The sequence below is a fragment of the Salmo trutta genome, chromosome 4 (genome assembly GCF_901001165.1).
Source record: "Salmo trutta chromosome 4, fSalTru1.1, whole genome shotgun sequence".
NCBI classification, from domain to species: Eukaryota; Metazoa; Chordata; class Actinopteri; order Salmoniformes; family Salmonidae; genus Salmo; species Salmo trutta.
Genome location: NC_042960.1, coordinates 18,607,043 through 18,633,733, shown reverse-complemented (window position 1 = coordinate 18,633,733; position 26,691 = coordinate 18,607,043). Strand labels below are relative to the sequence as shown.

Here is a 26,691-nt window from a genome sequence, read left to right as displayed (position 1 = left end):
CCCCCAAAGTCAGCTAATTTCCACTCCATTCATATGCAAATACGTTTGATTCATACACTGGCTTGTCTGTCTGGCATGTTTTCATTTAAACTGGCCTTCCCTTATCTACATTGAAATAATGTTATTTCAGTAGTCCTCTACTATGATCATAGCTCAATAGTGCAACCGTGTGGTAGACTATATATGTATCTATTGTATGTCCTGGGATACAAACAACAATGAATAATGTTGAACCAACAAATGCCATCAAGGGATTAGTTAATGAACAATAATGAACACCTTGTGAAACAGCTGTGAAAACCAACCTGGCAATATTTAAGATTTTAATAGAAAAACATTGATGTTTTTTTTGCTACAGGTAGGTGAATTTACTTTCACAGATGTTTTGTTCACTCACATGGCAATCATAGACTGAAAAAAATGGATTATGGTGTGTGGAATAGAGAGGAGGTGGGTTCTGTGTGCGTGGGAGGTTCTGCCTGTCACTTGTTCTAAACAGTCAGCCCGTCTCAGAAGGGGTCCTCGAAAAGGTAGACTGCAAAGCCCGTGCACTGCTGCTCTTTTTTTGCAGTGCTAGTGTTTTTAGTACACCTGTGTATCTCACATTATGTGCCCAGTACGATAGAACAAGAAAACCTTCTTAGCAAATAATAACAACATCACAATAACAGTTGCTGTAGATGATGTAATTAAAAGTTGGAGGGTGGTTGGTAATGGAGGACATCAGGTGGATCCATGTCTGGGTGTTAGGCAGAACCGCTAGGTCCTGGAGAACAGGAAGCAGAGTAAAGAGAACAGGGTAGGAGCCAAAGACGGAAACAAGAAAACACACAGGTTACAGGTTGATCAGGTGTGCAAAAATACAGTTATTGAATTATTGAATTTAATTGTTTGATTAGACATGCAATAATGTTAATGGCAGACAGAAAATAAAGGATACCTGTCTGTAATGTTTTGTGTCAGTGGGGTTGATGAGGGAGGTAAGGGATGGTCCCTGGAAAAGATAGAGAGATGAGTTCTGAGAGAAACTCCAGGATGGTGTCATGACCACTGGAGTCACACACCTTAACAGTACCTTCCTGGCAGCGGAGGTTACTTAACGTGACCCAGTGGTTAGCCTTGAGATTTACTATCTGGAGAAACACCTGGGCCAGTGTTGGTACTGCTGACAGCATGGTCATGCCGCCCACCGCGATTAGGCAAATGCCAGTAGTTATCAACAGAGATTTTTATATTCACCTTAACGGATGTTGACCCCAGCTAGGAGCGAATGAGCAGCAAGGTTTCCCGGTCTCGCCTTCCTTTCGTCCTTCTTCCAAGTTATTTGCCCGGATGTCGAAGCACTTGGTCCCCTTCTTGATTCTCCTCCGGTAGCTCCCCTTCTGTTTCTCATGTGCCTTGTCCATGTTCAGTCTCACCTTGATTGAGAATAGAAATAAATGAAATTACATTTCATATTATTACAAATACATCTCTTACATATCTCCTGGAGGCCCAGAAAATAAATTACCAGCGGACAATCATTTTTACCTGGTCAAAAACCTCCACATCCTTCTCAGCCCATGTCAAGGTAGTCCTCGAAGGCGTTCTGATCTGGCTTGACAACTTCCACCTTTAGGTGGAGTTTCAGTGATCTGAAAAGTACAAAAATAGCAATAGACAAACAACAACACTAAGTCAATCACAAATTTTAAATACTACAGTATATGACATAATCGTATATACAATTGCATTGTTTACCTCAGTAAATAGCTGCGGCTCCGGTCTGTACTGCAGGCGATAGGGTGAGTACTCCGGAGGCTGGATGCTTCTGTTGTGTGCAAAGAGAATGACCTTCAGGATGTCCTCCCACCATTCCAGGAACCCGTCAAGGGACTTGCCCATGGCAGTCTTGAGGGTCTGGTTGGTCCATTCATCCAATCCTGGAGGAGGGGGTAGGAAAGGGAAAGCTATTGACAATGGAAGATATTGAAATGTCTGATTATATACCATGGAAAATCAAAAACGAATTGTAAAAAAAACTAAAACAAACCAATGGTGACAGAATATAACCTGTACCTTGTTCCGAAGTTCACAACCTTGGTCACTCAAGATGACCTCAGGAGAAACATGGGTGTTGAAGATGTCCATCAACACCTTGGAGGTGGCCTCGCCAGTCTTGTCCTTGATGGGTATCATACAAAAGGAAAACCCTTTTTAATAGGTTACAGAAGGGAATTTATATTTAAGCACATTCTCTTCCTTTACTGACCTTAATACAACGGTATTGCCTATACCCACTTGGTCAAGAAATTGGTCGCCGTCAAACACCAGCTGTTGCCATTCCTGGATTTCGTGAAGGGTCCGATGAGGTCCACCCCTACATTTAAAGTGTTAGAGAGAAGATTACGTCATTCTTATCCGTATCTGTGTCATTCAGTATGCAGATTTTAAAATTTGTATGGATAATGACACACATTGTATAATATTGTAACTCTGCTGTGGTCAAATAAAGCAACCATTACAAAACAGCTTATCAGGTCAAAATTAGAATTTTGACACTTACCGATCATGTGCCATGGTGAAACAACTGATGGGCTTCAACTCCTGCGCCACAGTCTTCACCCTCTCAAACTTCTGTCAAGCTAGACAGGTACTGACCTTTAAGCACAAGGTGACAAATTGAAACATTGTATTCTCTCTGATATGACATTCATTGAAATCATAATAATTTCAGATATAATAGAATGAGATTGATAAAAAAAAGGTTGTCTTTCACTCTCTGCCCACTTCTCTCTTTCCCTCACTTACTTTCATCCTTTCTTTCTCACTTTCTTCCTCAAAATGACAGACATATAACTAAATTTAATAGCTACTGTAGCAACTTGTAGATGACCGACTACCTAGATGGAAAATTATTTTTGAAAAATGATTGTTCATAGCTAAATCCTTCCAGTTATGTAATTGAAGTTAACTGCTTAACCCGAATATTTAATTTCTGCCCCGTACGAATTTTGCGCCTCTTGTCGAGATCACTGGTGCCTTCATAGTACTTCACCTGGTTGGAAAGATGAAATAAAATCTCCTTGAGGAAAACACTTTTTGGTATGACAGACCCTTTTCTGATTTTTCATTTGTTTTTCCATAAATGACAACTGTAGTGGAAGGATGAGAGAAGGTGTTATACTCGCGACTGGCTGGCGTTCCCATGGAAGTCCTGGTGTCACTGACGCCAGGAGATGTTTGAAGACAGATGAATCAACTAAATGAATGTTACTGTGTGAATTAAATTGTTCAAGTTCATAAAGAGCTATGGATTTATTGATACAGGGAAACTGTGGATAGTTCAGAGGGAGTGACACATGGGTGCACTCCATCATTTAAATATAGTTGATTAGATTATAATCTGTCTGTGTTTTTGTGTGGCAAAGACCCACTAAAGGCATGTTTCTGTCTCCCGACAAGTCATGCGCATTTATTGTGTCATTGTGTGAATTATTTTGGATACACTTGTTTGTTAATGTTGATCAATTCCCCATTAAATCGCCACCAGCGAATGTTAACAGTTCATTTTTCATAATCTACAATGTTGATTCACGGTAACTTCTGGTAATGCAATTAAAACTGCTACACTTGATCAACAAGTTTTGTTTTATTTCATAACATTTACGACTTTTGTCAATTTCTTCATTGTTTTGTAAATGTATTTTCTTTGCATGCGAGCATGTAATATTTTGTTGCTCCTGTCAATGTTGAGTGATCACACATGCCTCAGCACACATGGAAGGTTACTTTGCCTGACTGCAAATGTGTGCTAAAAGTGGGGATGTTTCATGGTATTTCTGATTATCTTAACTCACCACCACCAATTAACATTTTTTTTTTTTTTACAGAAAACCACAGATCCACCACTGCAATATAGGCCTACACTCTGAGAAAAATATGCTATCTAGAACCTAAAAGGATTATTCCACTGTCCCAATATGATATTATTTTTTGTTCCAGGTACAATAGAATCCCTTCTGTGCCTAGGTAGAATTTTTTTTTGTTCCATTCCACAGAGTGTTCTACATGGATCCCAAAAGTGTTCTTACTGGAACCAAAAAGCATTCTCTTTCGGCCACAGCCAAATAACCTTGTTGGAACCCCTTTTTCGAAGAGTGTACTCAACAAGTTCAACCTGTTCAGTTTACACCATTTAATTCCGTACTCAAACATCTGCCTGGTATTCAAGACAACACGCATCACCTTCGAAGGTTTTCCTCATCCTTTGCTCAGACTTACATAGCAGTTCCAAGAACCTCCACCAGGGGGGACTGCAGCGTCTACAAATGGACAAAAAGGAGACAAGAGGGCACCCCACACTCATTTTAGATCCCAAGGCGTCTTTATTTTCATACTGTATGCTCTCACTCTCATCACTATCTCATTTGCCATCCATTTATGGCATTTCAGCATTGACACAGAGGGGCACATCACACATGCATTTTCTTGGAACTCCATCCATACACACACAGACACACACTACTGTAGCATCTTGTTTACATTTCTCACATTTCAGGCATCCAGCTGAGGCCCTGGATGGATCATGTTGCACTGAGGTGGGCACAGGGGTATGTACAGTATGTCATTTTCAGTGAGGTGGGCATGGAGTGTAGGCCTAGAGGCCTGGAGTCAGAGGTCACCAGGTCAATGGGGGCCTGCCTGGAGGTCAGGAAGGCTCCAGGGAGAAGGCCCAAGTGAATAGGTGTGTCAGTGACACTGTCTTTCAGCGGGGCAGAGCAGGCAAATTAATGTAAAATCGTGTGAGATGAAAATGTACAAACTAAAGGGTGTGCAATATAGGATAGTCAATGGACATTCCGAACCTTGGTTGAGTCCAGTTGGTCACATGACCAAGGAGGTATTGAAATGAGAAAATGTACAAAATTCATGTAACAACGTGTGAGATGAAAATGGACAAACTAAAGGGTGTGCAATATAGGATAGTCAATGGACATTCCGAACCTTGGTTGAGTCCAGTTGGTCACATGACCAAGGAGGTATTGCAATGAGAAAATGTACAAAATTCATGTAACAACGTATGAGATGAAAATGGACAAACTAAAGGGTGTGCAATGTGTAGGCCCACTGAATGTACATTCTGAACTGTATTTGAGGTCAGTAGGTCACATGACCAAGGAGCTATTGAAATTAGAATATAAAAAAAGTTTGAACTTTGTTTACGCTCCCGAACTAATTCAACTCAGAATACTGAATGCTGCTCACATTTCCACACGTTTATTAGCTTTGGAAAGCGAATTCATGTCAAAATCGTGAAAATAAGACCTGTGCAGTGTTGTGCACAATTTGTCCAACATCATGACACTTATTTGGAGTCTGTGGCCTAAGAGGTTTGAAAGCTATTGAGGTTTGAAAGCCCGAATATCTGGCGAACATCCAACCTGAAACTGTTTTTACCTTGGTCCTAAGTTAGTAGGCTAAATAGTGCATACAAAACGAAGGAAAAGAGATGGCTATAGACTACATGGGGCAAAAGCGCTCTCTGTTAAATTATTATAATTTGAGGTAGTCAGTCAGCACAAGATACTCTAAATGTCGCATCTCCATGTGACGCGGTTGCTTCTATTTTAAAAAAAAGTCCATAAGGCATAATACAAATATACACATTTTGATCTTATCTGGTGATAAGTCATAGGCATAGGCTATATGAATAATTTAGTCTACATTCAAATTTGACACACCAATTATTTTTGGAATGCTTTTTACAATTTGCTGATAGCCCATGTTTGGTTAGCTTGTTCAGGTATTACATTCCACTCCGTGTCATCTGGTATCATAACTGGCAATTTCCTCCTGGCAGTGAGAGCTGTTCAGTGGTGTGTTGTGTGGACAACGGGAGAGATGTGACTCTGTTGTGGTACGGTAGAGATGAGAGACTGAACCAGACTAACAGCACTGTTCTCACCCACAACCTCTTTTATACCAGAGCTGTATACTTTTTGTGCGACTTTATTCGTGGGGAATGGCGTTTAAAAAGGACAAGGACAATAGGCTAAACAATAGATAGACAACGAATTAAATGTATAGATGAATAACAGTAGGTCTAACAGGCTAGCCTATACATTATGAGAATACATGCCTATATATTACAACAGTAACCAACACAAAGTACAACTTCTACAGGAATAGCCTACTTACCGATGATGAAACGTACTGATATTCCCAAATATTGAAGCGTTGACGTTTTCTAGTTCTCTATTGCTGGGACTTTAGAGGTCTCTTCACAGCCGCTATATTTCCAATAATCTTTTAGGCGGGCAGAGTTATGTACTGTTGTGCTGTGGATGATCCGTTTAAATAGCAGCTGCTGCACTACTTCCACTTCCTTTTCTCGGCGCGTTCTAGGAAGGGCTCGCTTGGTAAGAGCTCAATGTTAGAGTGTATAAGGCGAGGCGCACTATGTTTAACGACACTCCTACTAAGGTTCCAACAAAGTGTCCTTGAGTGGCCCAGCCAGAGCCGGACTTGAACCTGATTTAACATCTCTGAGGAGATCTTAAAATAGCTGTGCAGTGTTGCTCCCAATCAAACCTGACAGAATTTGAGATAATCTGCAGAGAAAAATGGGAGAAACTCTCTAAATACAGGTGTGCCAAGCTTGTAGCATCATACCCAGGAAGACTCAAGGCTGTAATCGCTGCCAAAGGTGCTTCAACAAAGTACTGAGAAAAGGGTCTGAATACTTATGTACATGTGATATTTACTTTTATTTTTAATACACTTGCAAAAATTTCTGAACCTGTTTTTGCTTTGTCATTATGGGGTGTGTGTGTAGATTGATGAGGGGAAAAACGATTTAATCCATTTTAAAATAAGGCTGTAACGTAACAAAATGTGGAAAAAGTAAATGGGTCTGAAAACTTTATTTGCACTGTATTTCACCCATGTGAATGTGGCCAAAGACATGACTGAAACAGGAACCAATTGCCAATGTATGTGTACAGTGGATATATACACATAAATGTGATATTTGAGGCTCTCTCCCAATAAGTTTTTTATTTTTTTTGTCATTTTATTAATGAACACACATTATATTATGCTTTTAGCTTGTGGGTGTGTGATATGGGGGTTAGATTTTAAAGAAAAACGTTTATTTTATTATTTAACCTTTATTTAACTAGGCAAGTCAGTTAAGAACAAATTCTTATTTACAATGACGGCCTACTCCACCCAAACCCTCCCCTAAACGGATAACACTGGCACAATTGTACTTGATGCTTTCCATTTGCTGTCCAGTCATATGATCTATCGCATTAGATGATCAACATTTTTTTTTATTGAAGGTGGATTTACTTTTGCCTGAGAAATATGAGTTGGTAAAGAGTTCCATTCACCTATGGCTTTATATAAAAAGTAGATTTAAGGCAATTTGTCCTTGGCTTGGGTTGTCTTAGCTGCCCTGAATTTGCCTGTCTGGTTTTGTGGTTATGCGCGTTGCTAGCATGTACTAACTGGCCTGAAAAATATAGTTTTTTAAAAATATAACATTCCTAAAGAAAATCAGAAGACTGGATAGTAATTTGTTTTCAATGTGAAGCCATGAAAGATTCTGATGCATTTGGATAATATTCATACAGACAGACCAATGAAGAGCTAATCTGGCAGCCCTGTTTTGAGCGATTTGAATCTTTTTTTTATATATTTCTTGCTGCAGATGACCATATAACTGGACAGTACTCTAAGTGTGATAAGACCAGGTATTCAATCACCAGATTCAGTGTGTTAAATGTGAACATTTTCTTGTAACAACAATTCCCTTACACATCTTAGTAACAGTATTATCTATGTGTTCTGACCATGATAAAGCTGCATAGTTTTTTTTTTTTTTACTTGCTCTACATGCGTTCTATTCATCAACAAATTAAATTGGGTTTCATCAGCATGCATATATCTTGAACCAAATACAATACATTTCATTTTAGAAATGTTCAACACCAATTTGTTCATATCAACCCACTCAGACACCATTCTTAGTTCACTTCTCAGTACATCTGTTAGCTCATAACATTCTGATGCTGCGCTATACACTGTAGAGTCATCAGCATACATGACCACTCTTGCTTTGTTCATTACTGAAGGTAAATCATTAGTAAAGAGAGTAGAGAAGTGGGCCAAGGCAACTTCCTTGAGGAACACCACAATGTATATCATTACTGTTTGAAAAGCTACCATTAAATAACACGTTTTGCCTTCTCCTGGATAATTAGCTTTCCATCCAGGATAGAGATGCAGACTTAAAACCATAACATTTGAGTTACCTAGTAACAGTTCATGATCAATTACATCAAAATCAGCACTGAAATCTAGCAACACTACACCAACTAACTTCCTGTCATCCATACTCTTTAACCAATCATCTGTCATTTGTTCGAAGCTGTACTTGTAGAATGCCCTTCTTTGTATGCATGCTGTATGCATGCTATCAGACCATTACATGAGAAATAATCCTTGATTTGTACAGAAACAATTTTTCCAATAATTTTCATAACACAGGCAGCAAGCTTATTGGAAGACTATCAGGACTAGTGAATGCAGATTTTTTTATCCTTAGGTAGTGGAATAACCTTTGACTCTTTCCGGACTTCTGGGAACACCCCATATATCAAGCACTTGTAAAAAAAAATGAGAGATTTCAGAAGATATTTGGTTAGCTGTAACTAAGAAATTTGGCATCAAGATTATCTGTACCAGGTGACTTGTCATCCGAAAGAGACAACAGCGTCCATTATACCTCTTCCCTTTCTACTTGATTAGTATAAAAATGAAATATCTTCCAGTGCAAAGACTGGAAGATATTTTTTCAGAGTTATACACTGTATGTGGGCTAATGTAGGAGCGTGCAGGAGGGAGTGGTTGTATTCTTAAGATATGATGACCTACATACTGTGTAGCTAGAAAAGGACAAGCAATAAATGGTCCATCATAATAAACTGTTCATTTTGTACATTCAAACTGCATGAACACAGTTGTCAAAGCAAGATCTGAACTACACTTAATCGTGTCTGCATTTTGCCAAAAGCAATAAGAGTAAAATGTCACCAAAGATACTTGTCTGAGTCAAAAGGCAAATCAAAATATACCCCTCAGAAATGTTTCAATAGAATCTACATGGTGAAAGGAAAAATGTGCTTGTGGACTTTGTTTCCAATGTAGCCTAACAGCCATTGCTTATAAGGAGTAGGTGGCTATACCTAACCAAATATCTGCTTTTTATGTACATAGCTGCTATCCACTGGCAAGCTAAACAATGACCAGCTATAAAAAGATACAGGGGAGGCACCTACATTTAAACAAAACAGACAGTACTGAAAATAAGCTTTGGCCCAGCAGTAGCATAGCAAACACACTAGTGAATTGTATTAAGATAGGTTCCATTTGTTTTAACCTATAAATCGTCACTCAATGCCTAGGCTTATCTCCACTGTGCCGCCTTTCCTTCCAGTTCTCTGCTGCCAATGACTAGAACGAATTGCAAAAATCTCTGAAGCTGGAGTCTTATATCTCCCTCTCTATAAGCATCAGCTGCCAGAGCAGCTTAATAATGATCACTGTACCTGTACACAGCCAATCTGTAAATAGCACACTCGACTACCTCATCCACATATTATTACTTACCCTCTTGCAGCCCAGTACTTGCACATCTGCACATCTAGCACTCCAGTATTAATGCTAAATTGTAATTATTTGCGCCTCTAGGGCCTATTTATTGCCTACCTCCCAACTCTTCTACATTTGCACACACAACATCAATTTTTCAATTTTTCTGTTCTTTTTCGTTGTTGACTGTACGTTTGTTTATGTGTAACTCTGTTTTTGTCACACTGCTTTGCTTTATCTTGGCCAGATAGCAGTTGTAAATGAGAACTTGTTCTCAACTGGCCTACCTGGTTTAAAAAAAGGTACAAAAATAAATAAAAAAAGAGAGATCACCCACTAAAAACTCTAGGCATAGTTATTGAATTTGTCTATATCAGTGAATCTCACCAAGGCCCTAATTCAACAAAAGAATGACCAACACAGGAAGTCTGAAATAACAACAATGCAATAGTTAAATGGGAATTTTCTCCAGTAACAACTGTGCCTCCATTAAGTTTTCTAGATTCATCTTTACTATAATTTTGTCTTAACGTCCTCTTTAGGATGTAATGCCTTCTCTTGGATGTGAATGATCATGTAACCCTCTCAGTAACTTCCTGTTTTCGCTCTCCTTCATGCAGTGTTAACATCCTCGCTGGCAGTGATGCAATGTAACTGGAGTGTATAATAAACTGATGTCAGCTCAGGGTTGTCTCTAAGCGGATCAAGTTCTGGTATACCTCTTCGCTCCTCCTAGACAGGGAGAGGGAAAGAGGTAGGGAGGGAAGGATTGAGAGGAACAAGGAAAGAGGGGCAGAGAGCGGGGGATGAGAAAAGGTGTAGCAAAAAAGAAAAAGGATCATGTTTCGTTATCAGATACTTTGTACCAGAGGAAGACAAGTCTGATGCTCTCTTATCTATTCTCATGGTTCTGGACTAGGTAACTCAACAGTCAACACATCTAGAACCATTCTTAAATCTAGTGGGAGGAACCATGAAGCCAAGTTTAAGAGTCCATAGACTTGGCAAATACTGTTAAAGACACAGGAAGATCAAAGGCATTACTATACTGAACAAAAGTATAAAATGCAACAATTTCAAGGATTTTACTGAGTTACAGTTCATATAAGGAAATCAGTCAATTGAAATTCATTCATTAGGCCCTAATCTATGGATTTCACATGACTGTGCAGGGGTGCAGCAATGGGTGGGACTGGGAGGTCAAAGGCCCACCCACGCGGGAACCAGGCCCAGATAATCATAATGAGTTTTTCCCCACAAAAGGGCTTTATTAGAGACAGAAATACTCCTCAGCATGCCAATTGCAATCTCCCTAAAAACTTGAGACATCTGTGGCATTGTGTTGTGTGACAAAACTGCACATTTTAGAGTGACCATTTATCCCCAGCAAAAGGTGCACCTGTGTAATTATCATGCTGTTTAATCAGCTTCTTGATATGCCACACCTGTCAGGTGGATGGATTATCTGGCAAAGGAGAAAAGCTCACTAACAGGGATACACTCAAATTTGTGCACAGAATTTCATTAAAATAAGCTTCATGTGCGTATGCAATCTTTTGGGATATATTAATTCAGCTAATGAAACATGGGAACATTTACATGTTGCATTTATATTTTGTTCAGTGTATGAACAAAATGAGCTGTGTGGCTTCTCATTGTGCAACCCAACCATATCACATGGACAAAACTGGATGCAATGACATCAGGCCGGGTATCAAACTCAGGTGGTCTGTGCAACTCAAGACCACATTAAACCCACTGGCACAGAGCTAAAGTCAACAGTTGTAGCCATCAGGGCTGCTAAAGCTGCTGTATTACATCTCCTATGTTTATCAGGCTGTAGCATTATTAGTAAGTAACCTGGTTATCTGCTGGTTTAATGTGAGTTCTCTGCATACAGAATGTCATCTTGCTTTCTTTCGGGTGAATCTATAAAGGCAAATAATGGAAATGAAATATACAGTGTGGGTGGGAGTAACTGACAGATATGCACAAATGCTCATCCGCAAGACAGGTTCTGTCAACACTAAGAACTCATGTTACTATGGATACCGGTGTCTGTACTAGCAGTCTTTTTGGCGTCAGAGAACCCATAACGTAATTATTGTCCGAGCATGCTTGTGTGTGTGTGACTTCTGCTTTATAACACATTTAGAGAAGTGGTCTGAGATAGCTGAGGAAGTGTGGAAGATTTATATTTTATTTGACCTGTAGCTGTTGTTCAGGCAAACATGTCCTACGTTTTCCCAAAAAACCATCAATGATCATTAAAAAAGGTTCTGCACAACAGGTTTTCACGGAATAACATCTCCCTGCTAAAAGATGAATACCTGCATGTGAGTGTCTGTTTCTCTTCTTAAGACATATTGCAAGTCCAACAAGTCCTGAAGCAACCAGAACACAGATTACAGCAATAAGAAGAGAACCTGGAGTCCTCTCATCACCATCTGAAGTAAAAAGAGAGAAACTATATTTTAATTAAAACAGTGTTTCATAAAATGAGCTCTACCATACTTACTGTTTCATATAGAAGTTGGTATTGTCTGGATACTGCAATGTAACATTGCTACTGTACATGTTGTTTTTTTACCTGTCACCTTGGAGGGATCACTCTATACAGGAATGTGGAACAACACCGGTCCCCTTGCTGACTGGGTTGGCAGCCTCACATCTGTAAGACTCTCTGTTCTGTTCATCCACCTTGAGAGGTAGAGAGAGGGTGATATTGAGGTCAGGGCTGCTGGTCTGGTTGAGTCTCTCCTCTCCTCTGTACCAGGACAGGGTCACCTCTCTCCCGTTCTCCACAGAACACACCACTGTACAGGAGATGTTATCATGGACCGTCACCTGAGGTTTGGACAGAACATCTGGAAGACAAATAATGAATAAATGGGAATTGGTGAAATGGTACTTATCTTTAAATTGGCAAAGAGCAGATGCTACATACATTTTTGGACTTATACATTCATGATTTGGACACATTTTGAAGAATATAACTTATAAATGCTTCATGAGCTTAGTCCCCATCAGAGAACCCATCAGCTTGTTTTACTCCAGTGTTTGTAAACAAAGAAATTGTAAGCAAACACTATATATAGTCTAAAACAGGTTACAACTATAATTGTTATATAATGGTTGATCAGTCCTTCTATCCATCGCTCTGTCTATGAATTTGAGAGTGGTACATTTCTCCAGCCCCATCGCTCAGCTTTTTACCGAACCAATAAAGCGACTATTTTAATGATTTTGTAATTTACAGCACACACACACACACTTACAGTACACAGTCAGCTGAAATGCATGTGTCATCTTCTCTTCATCTGCATTCGCCACAGTGTAAATCCCAGAATCGTCTATTGTAGGTCTGACAAAGTGAAGAATCCAGTAACATTGTTCCAGTGAAGGCGGTTTTTTAAATCTCTTCACAAGGTTGGTATTACTTTGTTTACCAGGATACACATGTGCAACTTTGCCAAGGTCTCCATAAAGTAAATTGCCAGACTTCAACACCCTTTCTGGAAAAGAGAGAGACTTTCCCGCGATTCCTTTCACCTGCCAAGTCTCAGGTTGGGCTGAATGCTGGGCTGAGCAGAGTACTGTGGAGAGAAAGAGAGACTCAATATCAACGCATTGACTTAAATACCATAGTTCTTCTCTAATATAGCAATGTTGCAAATGAATTTTCCTGATTGCTTGAGAAAAAGTGTCCACACAGAATTAACTTTTTCTAAACAATTAACAATCAGCCCCAAACTGAAACAAGTTGGCCAAAATGACACATTCCATTTGCAAATGCATTAAGACTTAAATACATGACACAAATCAACTACATCCATCAAAACATACAACTTCTTATCTAATGAAAAGTTATTTCATTATAAGTTATCTTTATTATAAGTTATTTCAATAAATCGTTACACAACGGCCCAATAAATACTGACTACAACTATCAATATACCATAACATGGTAAAACCTCTTATATTTCTAGGTCATCTGTTGATACTATAATTATAGGATGATTGATTGCTGATTGAACAATTGTGCAAAGAAGTTTTACACATGTGCAGAAGTAGTTCACAATCATTGGAATCATTTATACCAGCTGTGATCAAATGTTTTAATTTAGTTTGACATGATATAATCAACTGAATTTTGCTTCTTTTGTAGAGAGTTGTCTTTACTGTTTTGCAAAACAAATTGCTAGCATTTTCTGTGAAAACAATGAGAAATGGATCTTACAGTTTGCAAAAAAGAATACTGTTGTGCTCATTAGGTTATGATGTGCCGGTTATGATGTTTAATTGAAAGTGTCTTAGCAATCGAGGAAAACTGTAAAGGCCTGATGTGATGGTGACAGTTAGGAAAGAAATTACAGGACTGGTAGCTCTACGAATTTGTTTGTACACACTCTTAGAAGAAACTGTTCCAAACGGTTCTTCAGCTGTCCCCCATAGCATAACTATTTTTGATTCTAGGTAAAACCCTTTTTGGTTCTAGGTCGAACCCTTTTGTGGTTCCATGTAGAGTAAGTGGGGGGGGCAAAGTACGGCCCGCCGGGCACTTCAATCTGGCCAGCGAGACATACACCTTTATTCCTCCCCAATTTTTTTGGTATCCAATTGGTAGTTATAGTCTTGTCCCATCGCTGCAAACTCCCATACAGACTTGGGAGAGGTGGAGGTCGGACAGCCGTGCGTCCTCCAAAACATGACCCAGCCAAGCCGCACTGCTTCTTGTACCAATGCCGCTTAACCCGGAAGCCAGCCGCAGCAATGTGTCAAAGAAACCACGGACGATGCTGGCCAATTGTGTGCCGCCTCATGGGTCTCCCAGTCACGGCCAGCTGTGACACAGTCTGGGATCGACCCCGGGTCTGTTGTGATGGCCTCAAGCAATGCGATGTAGTGCCTTTAAACGCTCCGCCACTCGAGAGGCCCCCGCAAATTGATTTTAACAAAGAATTGGTCCCCCCAAATGTGGCCCTTCGTTGAATTTCAAAATCCCGATCGTGGCCCTCGAGCCAAAAGGTTTGCCCACCCTGGATGTAGAGCCTCCTGTGGGGTAAGGGTTCTACATGGAACCCAAAAGGGTTCTACCTGAAACCAAAACGGTTCTTCAAAGGGTTCTCTATGGGGACAGCTGAAGAACCCTTTTAGGTTCTAGATAGCAACTCTTCCTTCTGCTGGTAATGGCACAAAAACTGAAATGCCATCATTGTAAAAAAATAAATACACTCCTTCTTACCTTCTTTTTTGTACCTTTATTTTGACAGTGAAATCACATTGAGACTAAACCTATTTTCAAGAGAGTCCTGCATGTGCACAAATTATACAAAATGTACGACCTGAACTGCCCTAGAGCCACCAGAGCATCATGGTGCAGAGCGCTGCAGATCATTCCATACATGGGGCGCAAAAAAAAAAAAAACTGAATGCAGACTTTACTTAATTCCATAGTGATCCACGGGACCTCAAGAGTTATCCATCCCTGTGATCGGGTCTGGTACTCTTATGTCTGTAATTTAAAATGAAAATGGGGTCCACCAAAACGTAGCGCCGGTAATATGGGTCATATCTTTTGAACAGTAAGAGCTAGGACCAAGACGTTTTCTTCAGGAAAAGAGTGAGACTTGGCTCCACCGTACCTGGCTATGAAATGCAGTTGGGGAAAGTGAGACGAATGAGCAAGACTAGAAACTCCTACTGCTATACACAAGCAAACCTACTGCTATACACAGGAAGAGAAAAACATAGCTCGACTGTTGCACACTATGTAAATCAATTGCTGCTATTGTTTTTAATTTCGTAAAGCACCTGTGTTTCATAACCAGGCAAAGAGAGAGTCAACAGCACGACGAGTCACCTGCGCGATGTGTAGCAGATAATCAAAGTAGAGTCTGTCTGCCTTTGCTGCCCAGATTCATAGCTTGCTCACCTGCAGCTCACCAGCTGATGTACAACATTAGGCTTCGGCGCGTCTTTCCTTCTGCTGAACTGAACTGCCCCTGCGCAGACACGTAAAAACTCTCAATCTATCCAAAAACTATTGTCCAGTCCATTTAGTACTCATATTTAGTAGCAGAGATAATTTAGTGAAGTCTCGTTTTAGTAACTGAAATGAAAAATATTTTAGCCTATAGTTGGTTCTTGGTCTATTTAGGCAGTTAATTGCCACTGAAAAATAGGTGTTTGGAAATATTTTAGTCACTATTTGTATTGACAATATTAACACTGATCCAACAATTGACCACTTAATAAAATACTTGAAAGTACTACTTAAGAATTTGTTTGGGTATCTGTACTTTACTTGATAATTTACATTTTTGACAACTTGTACTTCACTACATCCCTAAAGAAAAAAAAAAAAAAAAAATAAAAATATATATATATATATATATAATACACACTTTTTACCCATACATTTTCCCTGACACCCAAAAGTACTCTTTACATTTTGAAAGCTTAGCAGGACAGGACAATGACAACATTTTCACACTTACCAAGAGAACAACCCTGGTCATCCCTACTGCCTTGATCTGATGACTCACAGAACACAGGTTTCATTTGTAAATGATGTCTGAGTGTTGGAGCGTGCCCCTGCTATCCGTAAATAAAACAAACAAGAAAATTATGCTGTCTGGTTTGATTAATTTAAGAAATTTGAAAATATTTATACTTTTACTTTGATACGTATATTTCAAACGAAATACTTTTAGACATTTACTCAAGTAGTATTTTACTGGATGACTTTCACTTTTACTAGAGTCATTTTCTATTAAGGTATATTTACTTTTACTCAAGTACTGCTTAATATAAATCCAGTGATGCTGCCGAGATGGTGCTATGTCTTGGTCAGAAGCCTGACTGATGACACATTAAGATTATATTTCGTAGCAAGCAAAGATCTAAACTGACAGTTGATTAGAGATTCAACATTTCGTCAAACTGGTTCTTGACTAAAAATACTTTCAATGACAATGTTAATTCTTAATATGTGTCCGGGAAACCAACCCTAAATGTCTACATGACGTGGTGCTCTGTGTTTATTTGTCTATTTGTTGTCATACCTCATTCAGGATAAGCAAACACATGACATAACAAAACCAAAGATGAGACTATAGCTAAATACACGGTTTAATAAAGTGTTAAAACAAAACTTATTTTGTAAAAAAAAAAAACTATTTCTCGAGCTGCCACAATTTTACGAGTGTCGGAAAAACACCTCAGACTGTTATGTTAGGGCTACAGGACTATGTTTAATAATCAACAAAATCACAAAAATACGTGTTCACGCATGATACATGCGTTTCTCTACAAAAATAGAGAAGAAACACATTAATCTTAGTCAAAATTGACCAGGACAAAGAGGACAAAGATCTCGCATGCATGACGTGTTACACCACATACAGCTCAGACTGGCCGAAATATATTTTGTACTGGCTAAAGGCAGCGACATGATTTTCAATTGTTTATATAGTTGAATACCTCATATATATATATATATATGGGTTTCTGTATCACATGGAAAAATGTCTAAAGGTGTCACAAATGAGTTTAACGACAGCTGTCAAGTCTCTACAACCAAAGTCACAATAATCAAGGGGCACATACCGAAGAGATACAGTAGCGTCACCTTCATTTTTTTTCTTTGAGAAAACAGCATTGTAGCCTACAGTCCATACAATCACCCAACTGGTTCCACACAATCACTACAAATAACATAGTCTGAGATACTCGACAAGAGCGCCCAGACATTGAGTTTGTTATTTAAGCTGTCCCAGGGACCCGGGTGGGTGGAGTTTGTAACAACTACAACTCCATCTACAGCTGTATTTGCTTTTCACACACAACACAAAAAAGAGGAGGGGCATGGAGGGAGATATTATCCTGTTATCTGAGCGGCAGCCTTGGTGGTGTACCCAGGAATCTTTGCAGTGTTTTTCAATATGATGAAACCGCATCAAAGGTAACACCTGTTCATTTCTCTCTCTCAAAAGACTGTTATAGATGAACTTATCCTGTGTGCCTTCTTTCTTCTCCAGATAATTTTTGAATGTTGAGTGGTGGTGGATGAGCATTCCATTTCGAGGCAGAGAGAGAGAGCGAGAGAGGGGGGAGAGCGAGGGGGGGGGGGAGGGAGAGAGAGAGGGGGGGCGAGAGAGGGGGGGAGCGAGAGAGGTGGGAGAGCGAGAGAGGGGGGAGAGAGAGAAAACAGCCAGGGACACTCGCTAATCATTCTTGATGAAACATTATTATTATATTTTTTTTACATCAAATAAAATGACATTTTATTGGTCACATGCACATATTTAGCAGATATTATTGCGGGTGTAGCGACGTGCATTATTTAAAGGATATTGTATGTTTTGTTTTGTGAACAATTTGACCAGGTGACACAATAATGATCGATTTGAACAGGGCGTAATGTGGTTTAGTGTCTTTGTGTGCAGACAGTCAACTGTCTATTTTGATCAACATTGGGTGAACCGTTTAGGAATTACAGCACTTCTTGTACATAGTTCCCCCAATTTAGGGGACCAAAAGTATTTGTCACATTTCTACAATTGTTCTTTTAGTTTGAAAATGTGTTGTAGTTGTGTATATCAATGAAAAAAATCCCAATTGAATCCGTTTTTAATATTTTAATTTAAGGCGGCAAAAACGTGAAAAGTGCGCAAGGGTATGTTGGGTTGCTAGATCAGAAGGTTGCTAGATCGAATCCCCGAGCTGACAAGGTAAAATCTGTTGTTCTGCCCCTGAACAAGGCAATGGGGACCCTATTCAGACTTGAGATAAGTTGATTTAACATGGACTTATGCCCCCCCAAAATGTACTTAAGTGAATTATTTGTCAATTTATCTCCGTCTGAATCAGAGGCCTGTAAAAACTAAAACTACTTAACCCAACACCTAAAGTTAATAATAGCAAATTAAAATCAGTTACTGTACACTCAATAGTAACAATATACTTACTCTTTAGCACTTTGAGATTGTTTTTAACTGAAAGCAGGTTAAGAAACTAATGTATTATTATTGATTACTGTTACTCTTAAATAATATGCATGTCAAGCAAATATGTCTACCTAGATAAGCTTTGTCACAGACATGTTCATTTATTCTTCAGTTCCTCACAGCTTGTTAAAATCAAATCAAATCAAATGTATTTATATAGCCCTTCGTATATCAGCTGAAATCTCAAAGTGCTGTACAGAAACCCAGCCTAAAACCCCAAACAGCAAGCAATGCATGTGAAAGAGGCACGGTGGCTAGGAAAAACTCCCTAGGAAAAACTCCCTAGAAAGGCCAAAAACCTAGGAAGAAACCTAGAGAGGGAACCAGGCTATGAGGGGGTGGCCAGTCCTCTTCTGGCTGTGCCGGGTGGATATTATACAGAACAGGATCAAGATGTTAAAATGTTCATAAATGACGCAGCATGGTCAAATAATAATAATCATGTAGTTGTCGAGGGTGTGCAACAAGCACGCCGTGAACAGGTCAGGTTCCGTAGCCGCAGGCAGAACAGTTGAAATGAGCAGCAGCAATAGCCGGTGGACTGGGGACAGCAGGAGTCATCATGCCAGGTAGTCCCGAGGCATGGTCCTAGGGCTCAGGTCCTCCACACCAGTTGGGAAAGAGTGCTTGTCATTTCATAAAGTGGTTATTTCGCTATTCTTCTCGCCTAGAAAGATGTTCTCAGAAGAGAACACATTCCTTATGACACATGAAACTGACACATTTGTGAAGGTTAGCTGGACAGACATGTTTCACCTGCATTCTGATTGTTTTTCTCAACTTTTGTGACGTTAGTATAGGGATATTGTATAGTATATTTTCCCCGTATTCATTTTGGAGAAGAGGCCTGTAGTTTGTGATTTATGAGGGATTGTGGAGTAGATGCAGTGGAATCGGACAAGCCCGAGGTAAGACAACAATGGACACATTTCTGTAATAGAGTGAACTATAACTATTTACAAGATACACCGGCCAACAACGACATGGCGACGGACAGTAGTGGCTGCTGAGCTGGTCTTTATAGGTTATGGGACAGATGGCACAAGCTGTGGTCAAAGACAGACCCAGTGGGAGACAATTGTTGCGGCTGTCACGTCCTGACCCTTGTAAGAGGTCATTTTCTTAGGTAGAGTGGTCAGGGCGTGACAGTGGTGTTTTGGGTGGTTTTATTGTTTTCTGTTCTATTGGGTTTTTCTAGATTCTATTTCTATGTTGGGGTTATTGGGACGAATCTCCAATGTAAGGCAGCCGGATCTCGTTGTCTCTAATTGGAGATCATATTTATGTAGGTTTTTTTTCCCTTTTGGTTTTGTGGGTTGTTAATTTTGAGTACTGTGTTTTCCTCTCTGCGTCATGGTTTGTTGTTTTGGTATTTCAAGTGTTTGGTGTATTGCATTTAGTTTCACGGTTAATACAGATTGTGAACTATGAACACGCTGCCGTTGGTCCCGATCATTTGAACAGCCGTGACAGCGGCTTAATGTCCCAGAAGGAAATAAGAGGACTGAGTAAGTAAGTATAACTTTTAACGCTAAGAAATTTTGTAATCTTGAACTTTAAAATCTTGAATCTTGAAATTAATACCACCATCATTTTGACATCCAAGGCAGTCATTCACATACAGGATAGTTGTACATACTAGGCTACATTGATGGAACATGGATATGTTGCCAGTAAACGTTTTTATATTGACAACATTACAACATCTCTAGAAAGAAAACACATTTATGAAAAAAATATTACAAATTAGAGAAAAATATTGTATTTATTTCTCCTTTAAACAGACCCTTTGAGGTTAGAAACCTATTGTGAGACGTTTATGTTAGCTAGTTAAACCATTTAGCAGTGTCAGTTAATTCAGATGTACTAATGGCACTAAAGAAGTCTCTTTTCTTGTTCTACGGGAGTGTTTTTAACCAGAACAAGAACAGTTTCACCACGTTCAGTACACTCAACTTTGACACTATGATAACTGCGACACCCTCATAACCCACAGGTTTTTCTTCTCACGCTATAAACAGTATCATTATTGAGACATTCACAGCATTCTCAACAATCTTCCCCATCTCATTTACTGCTCTGACCACATTGACGTTTTACGTGAAGCCCACTGCCTGTTTCCTCAACCAGTTGTCTATCATTCTGCTATCGCTCTTCTCTATGTGACAGACATTTCCTTTTAAAGAACAACAGTCTGATACCATTGAATGCATCTTAAATACTTGCCATTCTTTGAATTGATCCATACTAGGGTTCTTCATTTGTTGGTGCGACCCAACAACATTGGAAGACTGATATAGCTGATGGTCACTTTAAATGGAACACTATTCACTTTAATAATGTTTACATACTGTTTTACTCATTTCATATGTATATACTGTATTTTACTGTATTTTTTTGTCAATGCCACTAAGGCATTGTTTCTCACAATATTTATATATTTCTTAATCCATTCTTTTACTTTTAGATTGTGTGTATTTTTCTGAATTTGTTAGATACTAGTGCACTGTTGGAGCTAGGAACACAAGCATTTTGCTACACCTGCAATAACATCTGCTAAATATGTGTATGTGTCCCAATACATTTGATTTGATGTACAGTACATTTTTATGTGGATGACAACTGTTCTCTATTCAAGTGGCAGCAGTTTGACTTTGGCTTTTGAAAAAGCTCAAACAGCTTTTAACATCCGTCAACACATCAGTTTGATTTGAAGCTTCTTCTGAATTCCTCTAAAAACAAAATACATAGTATTTTCCAATACTACACACTCTGAAACCATGTCATTACTACCTTGGAAGGAAATTCCATAGAGCAAGTGAAGCTGAGTCTCCCTAATCATGTTGAGAACCTGGTAAAGAAGATCAAGTTGAGAATAGGTTTTTATTACCGGCATAAGGGTTGTTTTTCTTTGGAGGCCAGAAAATAGCTGGTACGGAGTATATTCCTGTCTGTCTTGGACTATAGTCATGTAATTTATATACAGACCTCAACCACTACCCTGAAGGCAATTGATTTCGTGTATCATGCAGCTCTTAGGTTTATTAGCAACCAAAAGCATCTGACACATCACTGTGATCTCTATAGTGCTGTTGGCTGTTCGTCGTTGACTCTACTTAGGCTTACACATTGTTATACTATGATTTAGAAGGCATTTTGGGAAAACTGCGACTTTATCACTGTTTTTCTTTGATAAGGTCAGGAAATAAATACAGTTACGGTCTCACTACTTACTTTTAACAGGTACTAAAATAAGAACGTATCATGGCAAAATGTATTTAGCAACTAATTCCCATGGTTTTGTAATTCTGTTCAGACCAGCATGAATCCTCCAGGATCTTGTTTCCTTGGAGGAATTTGAATGTTTGGTTGACTCACATGTTACTAAGGAATGTGATTGTCATTCGGAGTTGATGCTGTGGTACATATGATATAATTTTTTATCTAAGACGATTGTGTCACAAATACAGCCATCGTGCTGAGGGAGGACCATACGCAGGCGGAAGGTGGATGCTCATCTTTTAATTAATTAGGATAACGCATACCAAAAAAAAACAAGAAAACAACAAACGACAAAGGACAGTTTCACAGGCTAAATGAATACTAGCAGTGCGAAATACAACTACCCACAACCTAACCAAACCAAACACACACCTCTATATAGGACTCTCAATCAGAGGCAACTAGAAATACCTGCCTCCAATTGAGAGTCCAACACCCAATCCTAACATAGAAAACTAAACTAACGAACATAGAAATGCATACACAACACAAACCCTCGCCACGCCCTGACCAAAACTAATACAATTACTTCCTCTGCTGGTCAGGATGTGACAGACTGTATGTTTCTGTAATTGAAATGTATGTCTGTCTCTGTAAATTACATTTTTTTTATGGTGTGTCTATGTCTGTAAGTTGTTACAGTATGTCTGGTATTTGTATCAAACATTGCTCCCCCCTGTTTCTGTCTTGGTTGGACCAGGTCTCTCTTGAAAAATGTATTTAATCTCAATGAGACTAACCTGGATCAACAAAGGTTAAATAAAACATAATAATAATTATCCTCCAATGATACATATTGGGGGCGTTTCCCTGCTCAATGTTCCTGTTACAGTGTCAGAAACATTTCAAGAGGAAATGCGAGTTGTCAGTTGGCCAATATTCAAAACAGAGGGAAAATTTGGCTCCCAAGTGGTGCAGCAGTCTAAGGCACAGCATCTCAGTGCCAGAGGTGTCACTATAGTACCTGGTTTGAATCCAGGCAGTATCACATCTGGCCAAGATTGGTCGGTTTTGTGTTTATCTTCGAAGGAATGAGCGTTACACCGAGGCCTGTACTCTGGAGCGGGATCGATTTGGAGGTGGAGGTCCGTCATGGTCTGGGGCGGTGTGTCACAGCATCATCGGACAGAGCTTGTTGTCATTGCAGGCAATCTCAACGCAGTGAGTTACAGGAAGACATCCTCCTCCCTCATGTGGTACCCTTCCTGCAGGCTCATCCTGACATGACCCTCCAGCATGACAGTGCCACCAGCCATACCGCTCATTTTGTCTGTGATTTCCTGCCAAAACAGGAATGTCAGTTTTCTACCATGCCAGCGAAGAGCCCGGATCTCGATCCCATTGAGCACGTCTGGGACCTGTTGGATCAGAGGTTATTGGCTTGGGCCATTCCCTCCAGAAATGTCTGGGAACTTGCAGGTGCCTTGGTGGAAGAGTGGGGTAACATCTCACAGCAATAACTGGTAAATCTGGTACCGTCCATGAGGAGGAGATGCACTGTAGTGCTGAATGCAGCTGGTGGCCACACCAGATACTGACTGTACTTTTGATTTTGAATGCCACCCTTTGTCCAGGGACACATTATTCCATTTCTGTTAGTCACATCTCTGTGGAACTTGTTCTGTTTATGTCTTAGTTGTTGAATCTTGTTGTTCATACAAATATTTACACATGTTAAGTTTGCTGAAATAAACGCAGTTGACAGTGAGAGGACGTTTCTTTTTTTGCTGTGTTGATGTATATACTGTATTCTATACTTTGTACGTTATCTAGTCACTTAATGTTTACATATCTTGCGTTACTCATCTCATGTGATATACTGTTTTCTATACCATTCTACGGTATCTCATTCACTTAATAATGCTTACATATCTTGCATTATTCATCTCATATGTATACACTGTTTTTTCTACACTAGTCCGTTCCGCTCTGACATCACTTGTCAATATGTATATAGTCTTAATTCATTCCTACTTAGATTTGGTGTATTGGGTATATGTTGTGTAATTTGTTAGATATTACTTGTTAGATATTACTGCACTGTCGGAGCTAGAAGCACAAGCATTTCGCTACACCCGCAGTAACATCTGCTAATCACGTGTGTGTGACCCAAAAAATTTGATTAGATTTTTATTTTATTTGATTCATGTCAGAATTCAGCCTAGTGAAGCTGCTGATAGCTCTCACCAAGTCACCCAACGTCTTCCTAGAGCCATAAGATACCGCCATGAGTTAACATGTACTGTCAATGGAGATACGTTTTTTTGTCAATCTGCCGACGCGTTCACGTCACGTTCATGTCATGTAGACGTAGTGTTCACATCGTGTAACGTGGCACGGACACATCACATGCCAGTTTGCATGTACGTTTATTATGAAAGATCTCACCATGAATTACCTTAAAAACGCCGACATGACATCTACCTGTACATCATGCTTTCACGTCGTGTACAAGGGACACTTACGCATCACGTTTTAGTTTAAGTGTCTGTTTAGTTTATTATTAAAGATCTCACCATAAACGCTTTCCAAATGTCTACATGACGTCTACATATACACGATTTTGTAAAACATATTTTCATTGCCAGAGTAATCTAATCAATTTCATTTGTCAATTTAGCTAAAATACACATATCACCTAAATAAAAAAATTATTAGGCTAGTTGATTTGCAGCCAGCCCCCATTACTGTGTAGATATCCCTTTTTCTGAAATCAATATGGACACAGGGGCTTCTTTGTTGGTGGTAGCCTTGTTGAGAAATAAGAGGTAGCCTAAGACTCTAGTGGCACATTTAATCATTGTTATAGCGATCTAGGCATAGTCTACTAGCCTTTTGAAGGTCTTGCTCAGCCTCAACATTAGTTCTTGGTAGGCCTATAGGCCAATGAAAACATTCAATTTTAAATGAAAAGCAAGTGTCACTATCACAGGAAAATATGGTTGTTTTATTAAAAGCTCTGCAATTTAGGAAATTAGTGGTTTGCTTACAGCAAAATACCAAAAAGATAGAATCCGTATAGAAGCGGTATGGGTCTATCCACAGACCCAACAATTAGCCTCATAGGATCCGCCCCGTTTTATACATTTTCGCCTAAAATGATATACGCAAATCTAACTGCCTGTAGCTCAGGACCCGAAGCAAGGATATACATATTCTTGATACCATTTGAAAGGAAACACTTTGAAGTTTGTGGAAATGTGAAATTAATGTAGGAGAATATAACACATTAGATCTGGTTAAAGATAATACAAAGAAAAAAAACATGCGTTTAAAAAAATTATTGTACCATCATCATTGAAATGCAAGACAAAGGCCATAATGAATTATTCTAGCCCAGGCAGAATTTAGATTTCGGCCACTAGATGGCAGCACTCTTGTGGAAAGTTTTAGAACGTTCCAATGAACTATTACATATCTATTCAAAATGTTGTATTAAGACTGCCCAAATGTGTCTAACGGTTTATTCATGCATTTTCAAGTTCATAATTGTGCACTCTCCTCAAACAATAGCATGGTATTATTTCACTGTAATAGCTACTGTAAATTGGACAGTGCAGTTAGATTAAAAAGAATTTAAGCTTTCTGCCCATATCAGTTAGGTCTATGTCCTGGGATTTGTTTTTGTATCTTACAACCTCATGCTAATCACATTAGCCTACGTTAGCTCAACCGTCCCGAGGTTGGGACACCAATCCTGTAGAGGTTTAACAGATAAACACTTTTTTATTCAGGAGAATAACATTAAATTAGGCTATTCATAGACATTTTTCTCTGCTACAGTACCGGAGTGCCAAGTCTAGCTCCAAGAGCCTTCTCAATAGCTTCTACCCCCAAGCCATAAGACTCCTGAACAGCTAATCAAATGGCTACCCAGACTATTTGTATTGCCCCCCCCCCACCCCCTTTTACGCAGCTGCTATTCTCTGTTTATTAACTATGCATAGTCACTTTAACTCTACCTACATGTACATATTACCTCAATTACCCCGACTAAACGGTTCTCCTGCACATTGATTCTGTACCGGTACACCCTGTATATAGCCTAGCTATTGTTATTTTACTGCTGCTCTTATTTGTTACTTTATTTATAATTTTTTACTTAACTATTTTTTACCTAACACGTATTTTTCTTAAAACTGCATTGTTGGTTAAGGGCTTATAAGTAAGCATTTCACTGTACACTACCGGTCAAAAGTTTTTGAGCACCTACTCATTCAAAGGTTTTTCTTTATTTTTACTATTTTCTATGTTGTAGAATAATAGTGAAGACATCAAAACTATGAAATAACACATATGGAATCATTTAGTAACCAAAAAAGTGTTGACTTTTTCCAAATTTTGTTACATTACAGCCTTATTCTAAAACGGATGACATAATTTTTTCCCCTCATCAATCTAGACAAAATACTCAAATAATCACAAAGCAAAAACTGGTTTTAAGAAATGTTAGGAAATGTATAAATGTAAAAAAATATATAAATATTACATTTACATAAGTATTCAGCCCCTTTGCTGTAAGACTCGAAATTGAGCTCAGGTGCATCCTGTCTCCATTGATCATCATTGAGATGTTTCTACAACTTGATTGGGTACACCTGTGGTAAATTCAATTGATTGGACATAATTTGGAAAGGCACACCTGTGTACATAAGGTCCCACTGTTGACAATGCATGTCAGAGCAAAAACCAAACCAAAAAAACAAACCGTGAGGTCAAAGGATTTGTCCGTAGAGCTCTGAGACAGGATTGTGTCAAA

General features: G+C 39.1%; 2 long non-coding RNA genes across 6 annotated transcripts; both read right to left on the bottom strand.

Moving 5' to 3' along the window:
* Positions 1-294: 294 nt before the first annotated feature.
* Positions 295-6,595, bottom strand: LOC115191994 (uncharacterized). 4 transcript variants are annotated; one of them, XR_003877835.1, is made up of 10 exons: positions 6,181-6,595; positions 4,228-4,744; positions 2,546-2,640; positions 2,252-2,359; positions 2,059-2,163; positions 1,741-1,922; positions 1,531-1,634; positions 1,240-1,418; positions 941-994; positions 295-766 (listed from the first exon to the last, which is right to left on the bottom strand). It is a non-coding gene; the product is annotated as an uncharacterized LOC115191994 (long non-coding RNA). The 4 variants fall into 4 exon arrangements; XR_003877836.1 differs by having other exon boundaries at positions 2,281-2,359; XR_003877833.1 differs by having other exon boundaries at positions 2,059-2,359.
* Positions 6,596-10,128: 3,533 nt separating this feature from the next.
* On the bottom strand, positions 10,129-12,252 carry LOC115191998 (uncharacterized). Of its 2 annotated transcripts, XR_003877849.1 has the most exons (3): positions 12,230-12,252; positions 11,970-12,086; positions 10,129-10,371 (listed from the first exon to the last, which is right to left on the bottom strand). It is a non-coding gene; the product is annotated as an uncharacterized LOC115191998 (long non-coding RNA). The 2 variants fall into 2 exon arrangements; XR_003877848.1 differs by lacking the exon at positions 12,230-12,252 and having other exon boundaries at positions 11,970-12,204.
* Between the last annotated feature and the right edge of the window lie 14,439 nt (positions 12,253-26,691).